At 38.1% G+C, this 14,569-nt stretch overlaps 1 protein-coding gene across 4 annotated transcripts in view; it reads right to left on the bottom strand.

The window, feature by feature from the left end:
- LOC122718568 (protein slit) overlaps positions 1 to 14,569 on the bottom strand; it is a 475,302-nt gene that overhangs the window by 176,170 nt on the left and 284,563 nt on the right. The window lies entirely within an intron of this gene.

Raw genomic sequence — 14,569 nt, 5'->3', positions numbered from 1 at the left:
GGAAGACAATTAATCAAGGAACTTCGTGATTCTTTCATCGATAAGAAGAAATTTCTTCGGTAGAAAAATAATTTTCCATTGAAAGATATCTCTAATTTTAAAACGTATCTAATTTTGATATCTTTCCATTGAGATTACGACCCTATCATATCCAAATTACACGTTATATTAATATATAATTATAATACCGAATATCGCGACTACCCTAAATTAAGCCGAAACACCCAACCCAATAATTAATCCACAATATGTATCTTCGCATCGAAATATAATTAAATCTAATCAAAATTAGTTCTAAAATGCATCAATGTTTAACAATTACAAATTACATCGCGCCATGATTTATCGGATTTATTCGTAGTAATTTCGATTGGGAGTGAAGTGAAACGGTAGATAAATCGGATTTTTTTTTCCCCCCTCCCTCTCCGATTTTTTTCTCTCAAAATTTCCTCCCTCTCGTATTATATTCCGCTTCTGTCGCGAGGCAAAACAAGCGCAAAAAGCTTGGCCGGAAAGGAGGGGAGGGTTGAAGAGGAGAAAGGGAGGAGGGGGAGTCGCGTTATTTGCGCGGACACGCGAAATTGCCCTCACAAGTGTAATTAAAATCCAATCAACGTTCGACATTTATCAGGGACCAGTTTAAATATTTCACCGGGCGATTGCGTATCGTCGCATCAAAAGTGTACTTAACGCAAATCGACGTGCTTATCAATTCCATATTATCCGCGGAACGTGTATCCCACGATTTTCGAAACCCCTCTCTAAACCCCGTCGCTTTCTCTTTTCTTTTGAACGAGTCGCGTTTTGCGTGTGCAAAATAAAAAAAAAAAAAAAATTGAGGATCTCGATTGAATTGGAATATAACAATTGGAATCTATTTGTTGCGAAGCGATAAATTGGATCGATATTATATTTAAATTTCTTTTTTGTGTTACGAAGAAAGTTATTTCGAAATAATAAAGGTTAAATATATTTAATAAGTTTCTCTTATTAATTTGATGATTTTTCCTTTTTTAGTATATATTATTGAATCGTTTGTATATACTTTACATATTTTCTTTATTAACACAAGATTCACATTACATCCAATCAATCAAATAAATTATAACGATTCTATTTATTCCTGATAATAACGAAATTATCAGTTATCAAAACTTTATACGAATTCAACGTAAAATATCCATGATTAAAAAACTCTTTTTTTTTTTTATTTCTTTATCGTTGAATTTTAATATCACCATCCTATTACGTGACATACATTTTCAGAAATTATTGATTTCCAAAAATCTTTCCCCTTCATCAAGCAAATAAAGCTCCGACCACAGGATAGGATTAATTACGTAACTCTGTATAAACAATTTCTGTTTCTCCTTTCTCGTGAAAAACATCCGGGAAAAATGGCAAAATACAAAATACCACGTACATATCACATCTACATACATCTACATAATTACAACCGACGTTTTCTCGAGTTTCCCTTACAACATGCGTCCCGCCCTTCCCTTCCCCTCCCTCCTGTCACAATTCACGATCACGTATCGATTTCCCTCCCGGATAAAAGCAATTAACGTTTCGACGCATTCGTTTCTTCACGCGCTATCGGATACAATCCGAATTACACGGAAAATCGTGCGTGTCTGGTCGATTTTATTCGGTCAATCGACGTGCATAATATATATATATATTTATTTCAAATATACGCGAACACACTCGCGCTTGTATTTATAAACACGTGCGCGCGCACCGCATCAGGAAGAAAACTCGATGATAACCGGTCCGCCGTGTAATTACAGTGTCCATTAATTATCGATGGCGGCGGGCAACTTGTCCGCGCGCGTGCACCTTCATTAGTGGCGACGACAAACGTTGCGGAACGGTTTTATGGTGTCGTTTATGATCGAACGGGCCCACGTCATCCACCACTCTATAATTCGTTCCAGTCTGCTTTTCAACGGAGAAATTAACATTTTCCATGGGAAATTACGATGGAGAGCGATGATCTATAGCGCTAGGGTCGATTAAATACCCACACTCGCGCGTAAAAGATGCGTTGAGAGAGGATTGTACGAAATGCTGTAGCTGTGTCGCGAGTGTAACGAGGATGAAATTGTCGTTTCAGTTTTGGTTTAAAACATTGTTTTAAACCATTCGATGATGGTGACGCGACGTGTGCGTCATAGGGATTTCGTAGGGCGACTCTGTTTTTTAAGAAGAACGTGGAAGACAGTACGAGTGTTATTTTCATATTGAATGAGATCAAGGAAATTTTGGATTCAGGATTGATCGTAGGAATGCTTCAGCGATGAAAAATTTAATTTTTCGAGGTTCGTATTTTTAGGCGAGAGAAACGAATTATTTTCGAATCGTATTTTATTTAACTTTTAAACGAAATTGTAATTTGGAATTGCAAACGCAATATTTCGATCATCAGAAGATAATCAGATTAATTTTGCAAAACTAATATAGAATTATTCGTTTTCAAAACTGTTCGTATTTAAATTATTATTATTATATATGGTGAACAAATAAAATAAATCTGCGAGACATCGTACGGATGTAATAAAATTATAAACTGTTCAGAGACAATATTTCGAGGAATCGCTTTGGAAAACCAATTTTATCGATAAATAGTGAAATAATTTTCTCGTTCAAATTATTGCAAAATAAGTTAAAGTTAAATATGACAATCGATATCCCTGTACGAAAAATTGATTCTCTTGGCGATCGGTGTAATGTATGCGGGCATTATAAAGTCATTTGCAGATTTACGAGTATTTCAATCGGGTTTTCATTTAAATTTCTACAACGTTGTCTAAATGCAAATAATCTCAACGCACCGGTCGTTTGGTTCAGTTTGTTTCTTATTAGTATAAATATAAGTTGATAATTACAGACCACCAGACTAGAAATTGATATTTTTTTTTCTTTTCCTTTTTCTTTTTTTTTTTTTTTTTNTTTTTTTTTTTTTTTTTTCATCATGTTTGTACAGAGTTACGTAAAACGTCACTACAACGTAAACGTCTTTGGTAAACTCGTCAAATATTTCTTGATTTTATTACCCATCGAGTAATTGAATTATTTGAAATGCTAATTTTAATTAGCTCGAATAACTGGTAATAGTAACAGCATGAAACTCGAAAAATTTCACTCGACACGGAATATAATGCGTACACGTTTCGTTGAAATGTAAGAAAAAAAATAAATTCCGATAAATTCTTCGCTGGGTTATAATATATTCAGACAACGTGATCCATCCGTTGAAGATCGTTCTCGAATAAATGGAGTAAACGAGTCGAGCTAAATAGACTTTGATGGCCACAATTTCCATCCAAAGTTGGCCAAACTCGCGTCATTAGACATTGCTGAGCCTTGTTTAAAGCGCTTGCGAGCATTGTTCAAACGCTCTATCGTGTTAATCCCACGTGAATAACAACACGCCGAGTATTGAACTAACTATAAGGTTCAAAGGCCTCCTTGCGTCGATGAAAGTACCCTATGCTACGAAATACAGCATACTAAAATAGTAAAACAATAAATTTTATGACTTTCTTCCAATTTTTAGCTTAATTAACATCCTCATACTTTGTTATAACATATCTTTCATCTGATAAGAATAGTTTATCGTTGCGATAAAAATCACGACTCTTATATTTTGCACGTATTCATCCAATATAAATTCTATTGTTATTATCAGTTTTATCACTTAGTAACAGGTTGCTTTATTTATATATATAAAAAAAAATATACTAATAAGTTATATAAGGATGATCAAAAATATCATTATTTTTTTTTTTTTTTACATATATAGTTTCTATCAATTCTTTCTTTCTTCCATTCTTAACTTCATATATTATTATCTTACAATAAATTAATCGATAAATAATTATCGAAATTGTACCAAAATACAAAAAAGTATACTTGTTCAATTATCAATAAGACACAAAAGAACGACTGTAAAATTTATTAAGTCTCAATCTCGCTTTTTAATTAATTATCCACGATTTAATTAAAAATAACCAAACTTCGTGATCCAATATAATTTCCGTCAAAACAATCCTGGTCGCGAAACTACATCAACGATCAAAACACGGGGGACTGTTAAAGGTTTCTTCTCGATAAATTTGCAGAAACTCTCGAAGAATGTTGCAGAAACGCGGCAAACTTCTCTCGGCCGGATAGGATCGAATTAACAGAAACAGTTTCGAGTTAACAGTTGGAGGATAACGAAGCCTGTGTATATATAAACTCTTTGCCCGCTGTTAAAGCAGCGGACCTCGACCCTTGCGGAACGAAATTCTTCAACGTCGATGGACACGCGATGGGTCGGGAGGGAAATTCGAACGAACTTTCCTTAGCCCCGATTTTCGAGTGGAAAGTGCTGATCCAACTTCCGCTCACGTACGTTCCGCTCAATTATTGATAACTTTATCGAAAAATATATCCATTAAAGATGTATCGAGGGGCTATCGTATCCCGATGGACTGGATTTCCCTCCTCGATTCGAAAATAGGTTTAAGTAATTTCGTTGAGTTTTCAATTTGGAGAATTTCGAGAGAAGATCGATCGTTTCCTTTGATGTTGTAAACCTGTTTCTCGTATTTTTGATGTTGCGAGGTTAAGGTATATACGAATATTTGGAATGATATTTTTTTCCCCCCCTTTTATTTCTTGTTAGCGATAATTCGTATATTTTTTTTTTTTAATAATAAATACACGACTCGATATGCAACGATACGAAAAAATTGTAAGATCGCGCGAGAAAGTTTACAATTTGGAAAATTAACATCGTAATATATAGTTGCGTTATATATATTACTTTTGAAGTAAATATGGGAATTTTTAAAAAATATCATTCCTTTTATTTGCTTTTATTTACTAACGATAAACAAATATTTTAATAAAATTATGTATGCGATATCGTTCGTAATAATTTAAAAGTATAACAATATTATTACCCATGTTGTCAGTTCATAAAAATATCAACGAAATATCCACGCGGATTATATATACTTATTGCGCAATTTTTATACGCGAAATAACTTTAATCCTCTTCTTCCTCGTTACATTACTCGCCACGCTCAGAGATACACAACTCTCCTACAATATACGTTAAAAATATACAACACTTTCTTCTGTCTAAAATCTTCAATATTATCCGTTTAATTTCACGCGATCACGGTTGTCGCCTAATAAAATCACCTAACCTGTCCCCGCCATTCTCCAGTCCACCGTCAACCCATTAATCGTCACAGTCTCCCTCGATTAATTCGACGATTTTGGCCGAATGCCTCGGAAACCCTGATTCACTTCGAGCTCAATTAAGAGCCGCCCTCCCCTCTCATAAAACGCAGACGTTCGTCCATTCCGGCTCTTCTGACCTATTTAAACGCCCGCGCGTTTGCCAGAAACTGTCCACGCGAGCCGGTATCTCCGGTTCTTTCGACCGGAAGTGGAGGGAGCGAAACGAGCTGCCCGCCCCCACCGTTCGAACGCGATTCCTCAAGCACCTGGAGTCGTAAAACTTGGGTCATCTCGAAGGAGCTATTCGATCCGAGGACCTTCGAGCCTCTAAGTAAATGCGCCGAATGAATAAGTAAAACGAAAGGTTCCACCGCGTCCCCTCCCTTTCGAAAGATACTACTCCTAGTCCCTCGGGGAGTCGATTATCTGATGTACGCGCGGGACAATAACCGACGATGGGGGCGCAGGATGACCTGTATCGAGAGAGCGGTGATGGAACGTATGGAGGAAGGAGGGAAGGGGGAAGATGAAGAAGTTTTGGGGTTGGCGACGTTTCCGGGGTGACGATAACCGATTCTCTGCCGCGATTCTCTGTTGTGAGGACACCCTGATTCGATCGGATAACTAGAGATGATTCTGAGGATGGGAAGTCGGAAGGGTGGGATGTTTAGTTAGAGATTTTCGAGTCGAGATAGGAGTGTTAATGGGATGACAGGTTTCGAGAGGAGAAAAATTTATTCCTCTACTATGGGGTTCGATACAAAACCTATAAGTAGATATAAATCTCTTAACAACTTTATTTCACCATTGGAGAATAAAGGATATATTTGAATAACACATAAATCGATGAATTTGTGATGAAATCTCATCGATTACTTGAAAACCAAAAATTCAAAATTCTTGAAAAATCTACATTTCTACGATTCAATGTATTCGAAAACAAGATTCAAAAAGAAATCGTTATTGCACAACGTATTATTATACTTACTTGTTATTATCACGATTTGCTTGTACATTTTCACAATCCCTTATTTTCATCGTTATTACGAATCGATCAATTTCGTACACTTACCATCAATAACGCACACAAATCACTACCGCCCTCGTATCTGTCGCTTTCTGTCAGCGATAGATGCAAATGGCCGCGTGCACCGTTCAATCACAATGGATTTAATTTCACGTCCGGTGGCATCGTCAGCCGTTGTTCGGTAATTGCGCTTACCGATGCAACAGAGTGGCAGTCAGTCTTCGATCCTTTCGAAGAAAAGGGAAAACGCGTGGGCCCGCGTCTCCCAAGTGGGCGTCACGTAGTCGAGTTAATGACGAGGGATCCGATGTCGCCGATGTCGAAGAGAAGCCGATGCGAAAGGTCATCCTCATTCCCGTTATTATTATTATATAGCGGCATTGACTGCTGCTGTTCATTTACAAAAGATGCGTTTTGAATCATCTTTAATTTTTTCTATTTTATCCATTATCGATGGCCACCGGATCAACGTTTCTTTCTATACTTTGTAGTTGGATTGACTTGAAGGTATTCAATTTAATATGCAGTATTCTGTTTCATATCAATCAGGAAAGATGAATTTTGAAGTTAAATGTGCTGTATTTTTTTGAAATATAATTTCAGGAATATATAATCTTCGTTTATATTATACGTATATTTTTATGTATTTCGTATGACTATATTTCTCCCTTCTTTAAATTACGTAACATAATTTTTGAAAAGATATAATAAAAATATATTCCCAAACTTCTATTTTCCAATATATATTACTCTAGACTTCTTCTTATTTATTTATTTCGAGTACAAGTATAACATTTCCACGCTCAGTCCTCCTCAATAACAGGATTAATTTGTTTTGCGTTGAGCGAAACATAGATGAATCACAGTGAGACGAAAAACATTCGTTTCATATACGACGATCTAAAATTATTTATTTGAATTTATCCTTATATGAAAGGACTCGTAATTTTCGCCTCGTCGTGTCAAGAGTTTGTTTCCAAATAATATCTATCCAAGTAGTTAGCCGAATACAGCATTAGTGGTCAAACGTGGATCCAGTGTGACAAGGCCGTTGACAAAGGTCGCCCTATCTACAAACATTGGACAAACAAAGACAGAGGCACGTGGCTGAATAATAGCCGAACCCCCAATGCTCGAGAATTTCTATTGTCGTGGATGCGTGTCCGGCAGGCTTAATGATTTAATGCTCATTGTTGCTCCTTCACCTGATTATACCTGCCATCCCATTGTATCGAGCCGCTAATGCGACAGGAAAGTGTATCTGCCGCGTCGAAGGATGCGCCTCAGAGAGGATCTCGATTACGCAGCCTAGATGAATCTGGCAACAGTTTCTTAAAAATTTGTGCGAATCGTCGTTTCGATCGATTGATTGGACGATATTTGAATTTAATAATTCTGGAAAGAGTTCGATGTTCACAAATTTTCAATCAGTCTGGGATTGAAAGGTTTTATTTTTGAATTTTACACGCGTGATTCCGAAAAATGAGGATTCTTCTTTTTGAAATTTTAATACGATACAAAATGATAGAATAAAATGTTAGTCGTATCGCATTTGAATACTCCAGTTTGATAAGTTCTTTGGAAAATATTTTCGCGGGTATTTCGAGGCGTGCACTCAACCGCGGGATCGTAATTTTCGAACACGAAGGGTGGCGCATAGGCTGGAAAGAAGTTCGAAGTAAAATAAGACTACATCCGCGCGGAGGTTGGTACAGGACAATTTTAATATCGAGGAGGTAACTTCGTATGAATTTCAAATGAATTTTGTTCCAGGTTGTTGCTACTTGAAGAAGGATTACGGAAGTTTCGACGCATCGAAATGGGACGTTTTGAATTTCGTTACGCGGTAAACGACCGCGGAAAACGGAAATTATCTGGGAAATGAAAGTACCTAAATAAGAAACGAAACGAAACGAAAATTTCATTTTAATATCTCTGAAAGCCTTGATAAAATACAATGGAAGAAATTCAAAAATAATTGGAGAATCGTCCACTTTGAATTTCAAATCTTTGTAAAATCTTAAAAAAAAAAAAAAACCAATTGTCAGTGATCGTTCCAAATAACGTAAAGTACGATCATTTACGTTCGAACTTTTCAATTTTAAAATTGTAACAATCTTACGCAAAATAAGGAATCGATCAACAAGTATAAATACTGCCAATTTTTACCTTTGATTTCTATCAATAGAAAAGAAGAAAAAGACAATTTATTTAAAAATTCACTTCTAACATCCTTACAAGACTGTATCATGTAAAACGGAAGAATCTCATCAATCTCTCCCTTCGCTGAGATCCCTTCGACCGAGAAACAACTAACAACCAATTATTAACACGAGCAACACCCTCGTGGAATATCCCCATCATCTCGAGTCTCCCCACGATTTTTCAAGAAAAACTCACTCCCCCATTATTCGCCACAAAAGACGCGCGTGTCGAAAAATGTAGTTGTCAGTCGTACGATACGTTTCCCCTTCGGCCAAGTATAATCATCGAAGAAGAGGCGACGAGCAACAAAAAAAAAAGGGGGAGGAAAAAAAAAAGAAAAAGAAGGAAAAAAAGCGGAAGAAACCAATACGAAAACTTGAAAGACGGAGAATGGGAAGCAGAATATTGGCTTCGAGCCACGAGAGCCAAGAGAAGAAAAGAGAAAGACGAGGAAGAGACGAATAAAAAACAGAAAGAAGAGGAGGTCGATCATCGAGGAGAGACTGGAAATATTTTGACGATGGGAGGAATCTTGGCAGCCAAATAAAATTCCCCGGATAATTGTCCCTCCGTTTTGAGAGGAGGTCGGCTCCGTTAATTCGTCTCTGTGGCCACGGTGTCTCAACATCCTGTGTCCATTCCACATGTGTCTTCTTTCGAGATTATTTTTTTCTTCCTCTTCCTATCTCTCTCTCTCCCTCTCTCTGCCCCCTCAGACCACTCGCTGGCACGACTCTCTTTTTTGCCTCTTTACACGCGTGCCTTCCTCGAGAGAGGATCCGACGACTCACGGATGAACCATAAGGAGGGAGATATTTATACAACCGCCCACGCGGTCGAATTCACTGCGCCCGCAGGTTCATTCAGTTCTTCTCTTCGAGACGATAATCGGGCGGATGATTTTTACAGGCGTCAACGAGGGCCATCGACGATTCGCGACACGCCATGGATCCCCCTCGCAACCATACAGATACCATACAGACAGTTCTTGGCTCGTCTTACGCTTTTATTGCTTCCTGTTGTTTTCGCTCCTCTTCGCGGAGACGTTTATTTTTAAACGATCGAGTGACGTCTTCCCGAGCGATCAAAGGGAGCGTCGTGAAAACGAATTAACTTAATTATTGAATCAAATCGATGGAAAAAAATTTCCCAAAAATTTATTTCGAACCAATAATCGTTCCAACGTTCCTAAAATCAGAAATTAAAAAATTATTATCGAGAGGGATTACCATAAACGAGAATTGAAATTCGAACGCGAAACCGATAAACATTCCAATAAACAATATCCCGCGTATACGAGAGCATCGATCCCTCGTTCCCAGGCCAATCTTTCAATCGGCCGCAATTGAACAGAAACTGTTCCAAGAATAAAACGAATTCTCCACGAGGAGGAGGGGAGGGCAAAAAAATAAATTTTCCCAATGGCGTGACGCGGGACAAACGCGGGATACGTGGATCCGCGATCGAGGAAACCGGCGCGTTCGACTTTTATTAGACGCGAGACGATCCGGTAACCGGGTGAATTGTCGTCCGTTGAGAATACCCGATGGGGTTTTGTGTCTCCCCGGCTCGATCGTAAAACCACTGTCGTCGGCGTAATTAAAAATCTAGCCGGGCAAACAGCCGCCAGCCCGGATCCAATGCATCGAATCGGCCGGGCTCGATCGACGGCAACGACAAACAATGACTTCCCCTGGCGCGGGGAGGGCGAGAGGAGTAGCAGGAGGAGGAGGAGGAGGGGAGAGGGCGAGGAGGGGTCCCGGTGGTTCGCAATTAAGCTCGAATATTGCCGCGATACGGTGCAGTTGGAATTAGTATCCAGGCTACGATTTGCCGAAAACTGGGACGAAATTTCTGTTATTTTTCTCTCTCTCTTTCTGTCTTTTCTTTTCTTCTCTTTTCTTTTTTTTTTTTCCTTTTCTTTTGCCTTTTCCCCTTTTTTTCACGGTACAGAAATTTTTATTTCAAGGTACCTCGAAAATGTGTGTGTGTATAGAGAGATGTATATCTGACGTAAATAGGACACGGATATATTTGAGGTTATTTCGCGAGTTTAATTCCGGTTGATTCCGGAATTCGCGTCCTTTGCCTCTCTGCCTTGTTTTTTCTTGTTGAGATAAATTCTGGGTTGAGATTCCTTTTCTGGAAATTATTTGATGATATTGTGAAATAATATCGTAGTATGATAATGTATTTAATAAGTAAGTATTATTGTTATTATTTGTTATATATACTATATTCAATATTTGACAGAAAAGGTTAAAATTTAAAATACTTATCTTGTTAATATATTTCTTACAATTATACTTTTACTACGTAAAAGTAAGCAAGTAAAGTCTCACATTACACTCGGAGATAATAGAAATAAAAAAGGAAGAAGATAAAACTGACTTATTGCCTCCATTACATTTCAACAAAAGAAGTCATTGTTCCGTTCGTGGATCCCGTCGATGAATCCATCTCTAAAGCCCTATCCTACCCTAAATCAAACTCCTCTCCCCGAATTTTTGCAAAATTGATCCCTCGTATTTACCACCAGCTGTTTACACAATTTCCAAACTCGCATTTTCGAGTTTTCCCGTCTCCATTGAGGGAGCAAAAGCTCGTATCCCCGGCTCAAACACGATCATTAATTCACAGAACGAAGAATGCGGCCATTAAATATCCATCGAGTTATTCCATCGCGTAGTTCCATCCACCCCCTGCAGAAAGAGAGAGAAAAAGACAGGATAGAGAGAGAGATCGCGCCTTTCCATCGATGTTCCATGAATTTCACGCGGTAACATCGCGACCAGAACCCTTTTTCCATCTTATGAATCCTTAATAATCCTTCCCTGACTCCTCGCAGTTTTCAAATCGTCGATCGACCACGAGAAAATTCGAGAAAATCGAGGAGGAGTTTTCGTCGCGATCAAGAGACGGGGGAGGGGGAAGTTTTTAATTACGTTAATTACGGGAGGAGGAGGAGGAGGAGGAGGAGGAGGAGAGGAGGTTACTCGCTTTTTAAAACTCTCGATTGGTTTCCCTCCTCCAATTCGAGCCAAATCACGAGCCATTGGATCGGGATCAATTACACCAATTTCCCGAATCATTCGATTTAAGGGAAGTTTTTCAACCGGTGAAAGAGCTCGAGCCTCGAGACGATTCCAGGGGGTTGTCAGATCGTTGTGCTCCGGTAATGAACCGTTAAATCAATCGTTGAAACGTTTCAACGTCCTGTAAACGACGTCTGATGAGTTATTAACGGTTACCGAGGCAAGCTGCTAAGTTTAGATCATTGGTCATACTCGTATCAAACATTTTTATGATAAATGTCTGTCTTGGTTGATCAACGACGTTTCGAATTAGTCCCACGGGCTGGTTAACCCTCGTTGTCTAATTAACTTCTTAACGATTTCGTCGCTAAGGGCGATTGTAATCGCTTGTCTCCGCGAACATTGTTGTGTCTCACGTTTCCGTCGCATGAAGCACTCGGCCTTAAATCGTCCACTCTCTTTTACGGTTACGTGAATTATGGCGCTGGAAGATCGTGGCATGATTTAAGAGAACGGGAGTGCGAGAGCAAGCGTTAATTGGGTGTGCCAAGATGGATCTTTTCTTTGTGACTCTGCACTCTCAATGCGGTCGAATTATCTCCGTTCAAATTGCGTCTTCGTATCGTATTTTTAGTGCACTCGAGAAAAAGAACAATTGTTGTTGATCAATATTGAGAGATTAAAAAAAATTTAAAGAACTTACAATTTTTACAAGAATATCCTTCCCTTCACTTTTCAATAAAAAAGAAAAATTATTAATAACAATCCTTCGAATCCATTTTTCCCAATTCTCATTTATATCACATATAAATATGGAATTTAATTTTCCCAACAATTCTCGATCTTCCCTGATTAATATTTCCAACTTTTAAAATCGATCAAGAGGAATACCCTATACTCGAAACCCTCATTCTCAGCGACCCCTTATATCTCCCGATCTCCCGAAGATCCGACGATTGTTCGTTCACCCTGAATAGGGGGCGAATTCCATTTCGTCAGAAAAGAAAGCACAATTGCAGCAGCGGCGTTTAAACGGCCGCGAGGATCGCGATAAAAACCCTTTGGATAGCGATAATATCTGAAAACAAAGCGCGTAACGACTCTCGTTACGCCGCGTAAATTTCCTCCTCTCGTACCTCCCCCTCGCCCGCAAACGGGACAAGCGCGAATGATATTATGAAAAGCGATTCGAGACAAGAGAGAGAGAGAGAGAGAGAGGGGGGAGGATGGAGAAAGACGGTCTGTGGATCGTGGCCTCGGTGAATTACGTTGAAGAGCCGGTTGAATGACAGCATTTATCCGCTCGTAAGCCAGAGGGATGCGCGCGGATGTGGAATAAACGTTGGCGAAGGTGCCTTTTGGTGAAATTTCCCCTCATCCGAGGGGAGAGGGTGAAGTGATTGCACGTGAAAAATGGAGTGGAGCGCCACGAGGTTTGTAATCACTTCAAACGGATTACGACAAATTAAAAAGGGCGCATTAAAAACCGAGTCGAATCCCCCATTGATTCCTTTGCCGTTTTTGATATCGAGCGTGAATTATCGAACGCTTGCATGGACGATGGAACAATAGGGGTGAGATGGACAGGAGATAATAATGGTACGAGAAAATTGGATTGTTAATGCTGTTCAAGAGCGATCTTTGATCTTTTTATCAGGAATGCGAGAATTGTTGATACTTGAAGTGGTTTTGAAGTGTGAAATGAAAGTGAAGGTAGTTTTGGTAGAAAGTGAGTGGCCAATTTGATCTTCTTATCAAACGTTTGTTGCGAATATTGAAGAAATAAAAAGTGAAAATTGGAATAGAAGAGATATTTTAAAGGTTCATCAAGTTTTTGATGTCTTTAGAGATTTTGAAATTTTATTATTAAGAATCTTTCAGAGCTTCTTTTCGAAGTTTCATAAGTCTTTTATAGAACTCTTCCAACGTTCTTTATGGCACGAAAGTTTTTCATGTGCCAATTATCCTCAATTTTTTTTTTATCTTACTCGAAATCTTTGAAAGATTTTTAGATCCTACGAATTTATCTCATCTCTCATATAATATCATGAAAAATCTTTAGAGATCATCAAACTGTCAAAACTTCCTCAACATCACACTCGTTGATAATTAATTTAAAATTCTAAATTTCCAAATTTCTTCGTCAAATTCTCCGTTTCAAAGATAAAATTCCTTCCTCGAATTGAAATTTCACCAATTTCCAATATCTCACGCATGATTTATCAAAATTCTTATTCATTATTCTTGCGTATCTCGAAATGGCGAAACATATAGGTGGCCCCGGATGAATAATTCTCGTTAAGTGTAGAAGTATTTATCGAGCGTGAAAATATGTCGAATCGAGCCGAGTTTATTAGCCGGAACTAACGTACGGTTAATTGCGAGTAACACGTTACTTGGGCCGGCCGTGTCGATACGCCGATTTTATGCGTAACGGCGACGATCATTTATGGAAAATGGCCCCACGACACTCGACGTTATCTTTTCGCATGATTACGTCCCCACGTGATTCAGGTTTGGACGCTGTTCAAATAAAAGGAATGATGTCTTAAGTTTACTAGACTTTGGTAAGTCGTTAACTTAACTTTTGTTCTTTCTTTTTCTTCTTTTCCCTTCTTTTTTTTTTTTTTTTTTTTTTTTCCTTTTGATGTCACTGGTTAGAACCAGTAATTTTTATCTTGAAAAATTTCCTCTCGAATAGATCGGTCGGATGGTTGTTAAGGAGTCTTATGGAGTGTAAGTAGGCGTGATAATTTTATAATAAACGATATTTATGGATACATAGGATAGAAGAACGTTATTCAGTTATATACTTTTACGACACGCTTTAATAGATACTGACTTGGAGATACGAGATGTGAATCTAAAGATGGAAGGAATTTTGAAAAAAAAAAAAAAAGGATTTTTATAACTTGTGCAAAATATAGTTATGTATATAGTATAAAATGATGGAGAAATAAATTTTGTATAAAAATGTGGCATCTAGGTGATGAAAATATGTTGTTCGAGGTAATACAAAAATGTGAAATATCATGTGTGTGTATTGAGTGTGTTTAAATAG

This window comes from Apis laboriosa, unplaced genomic scaffold, assembly GCF_014066325.1.
Source record: "Apis laboriosa isolate Shangri-la unplaced genomic scaffold, ASM1406632v1 scaffold64_cov150, whole genome shotgun sequence".
Taxonomy (NCBI): Eukaryota; Metazoa; Arthropoda; class Insecta; order Hymenoptera; family Apidae; genus Apis; species Apis laboriosa.
The sequence above is the reverse complement of the archived record's forward strand: the minus strand, read 5'-3'. Positions and strand labels throughout refer to the sequence as shown.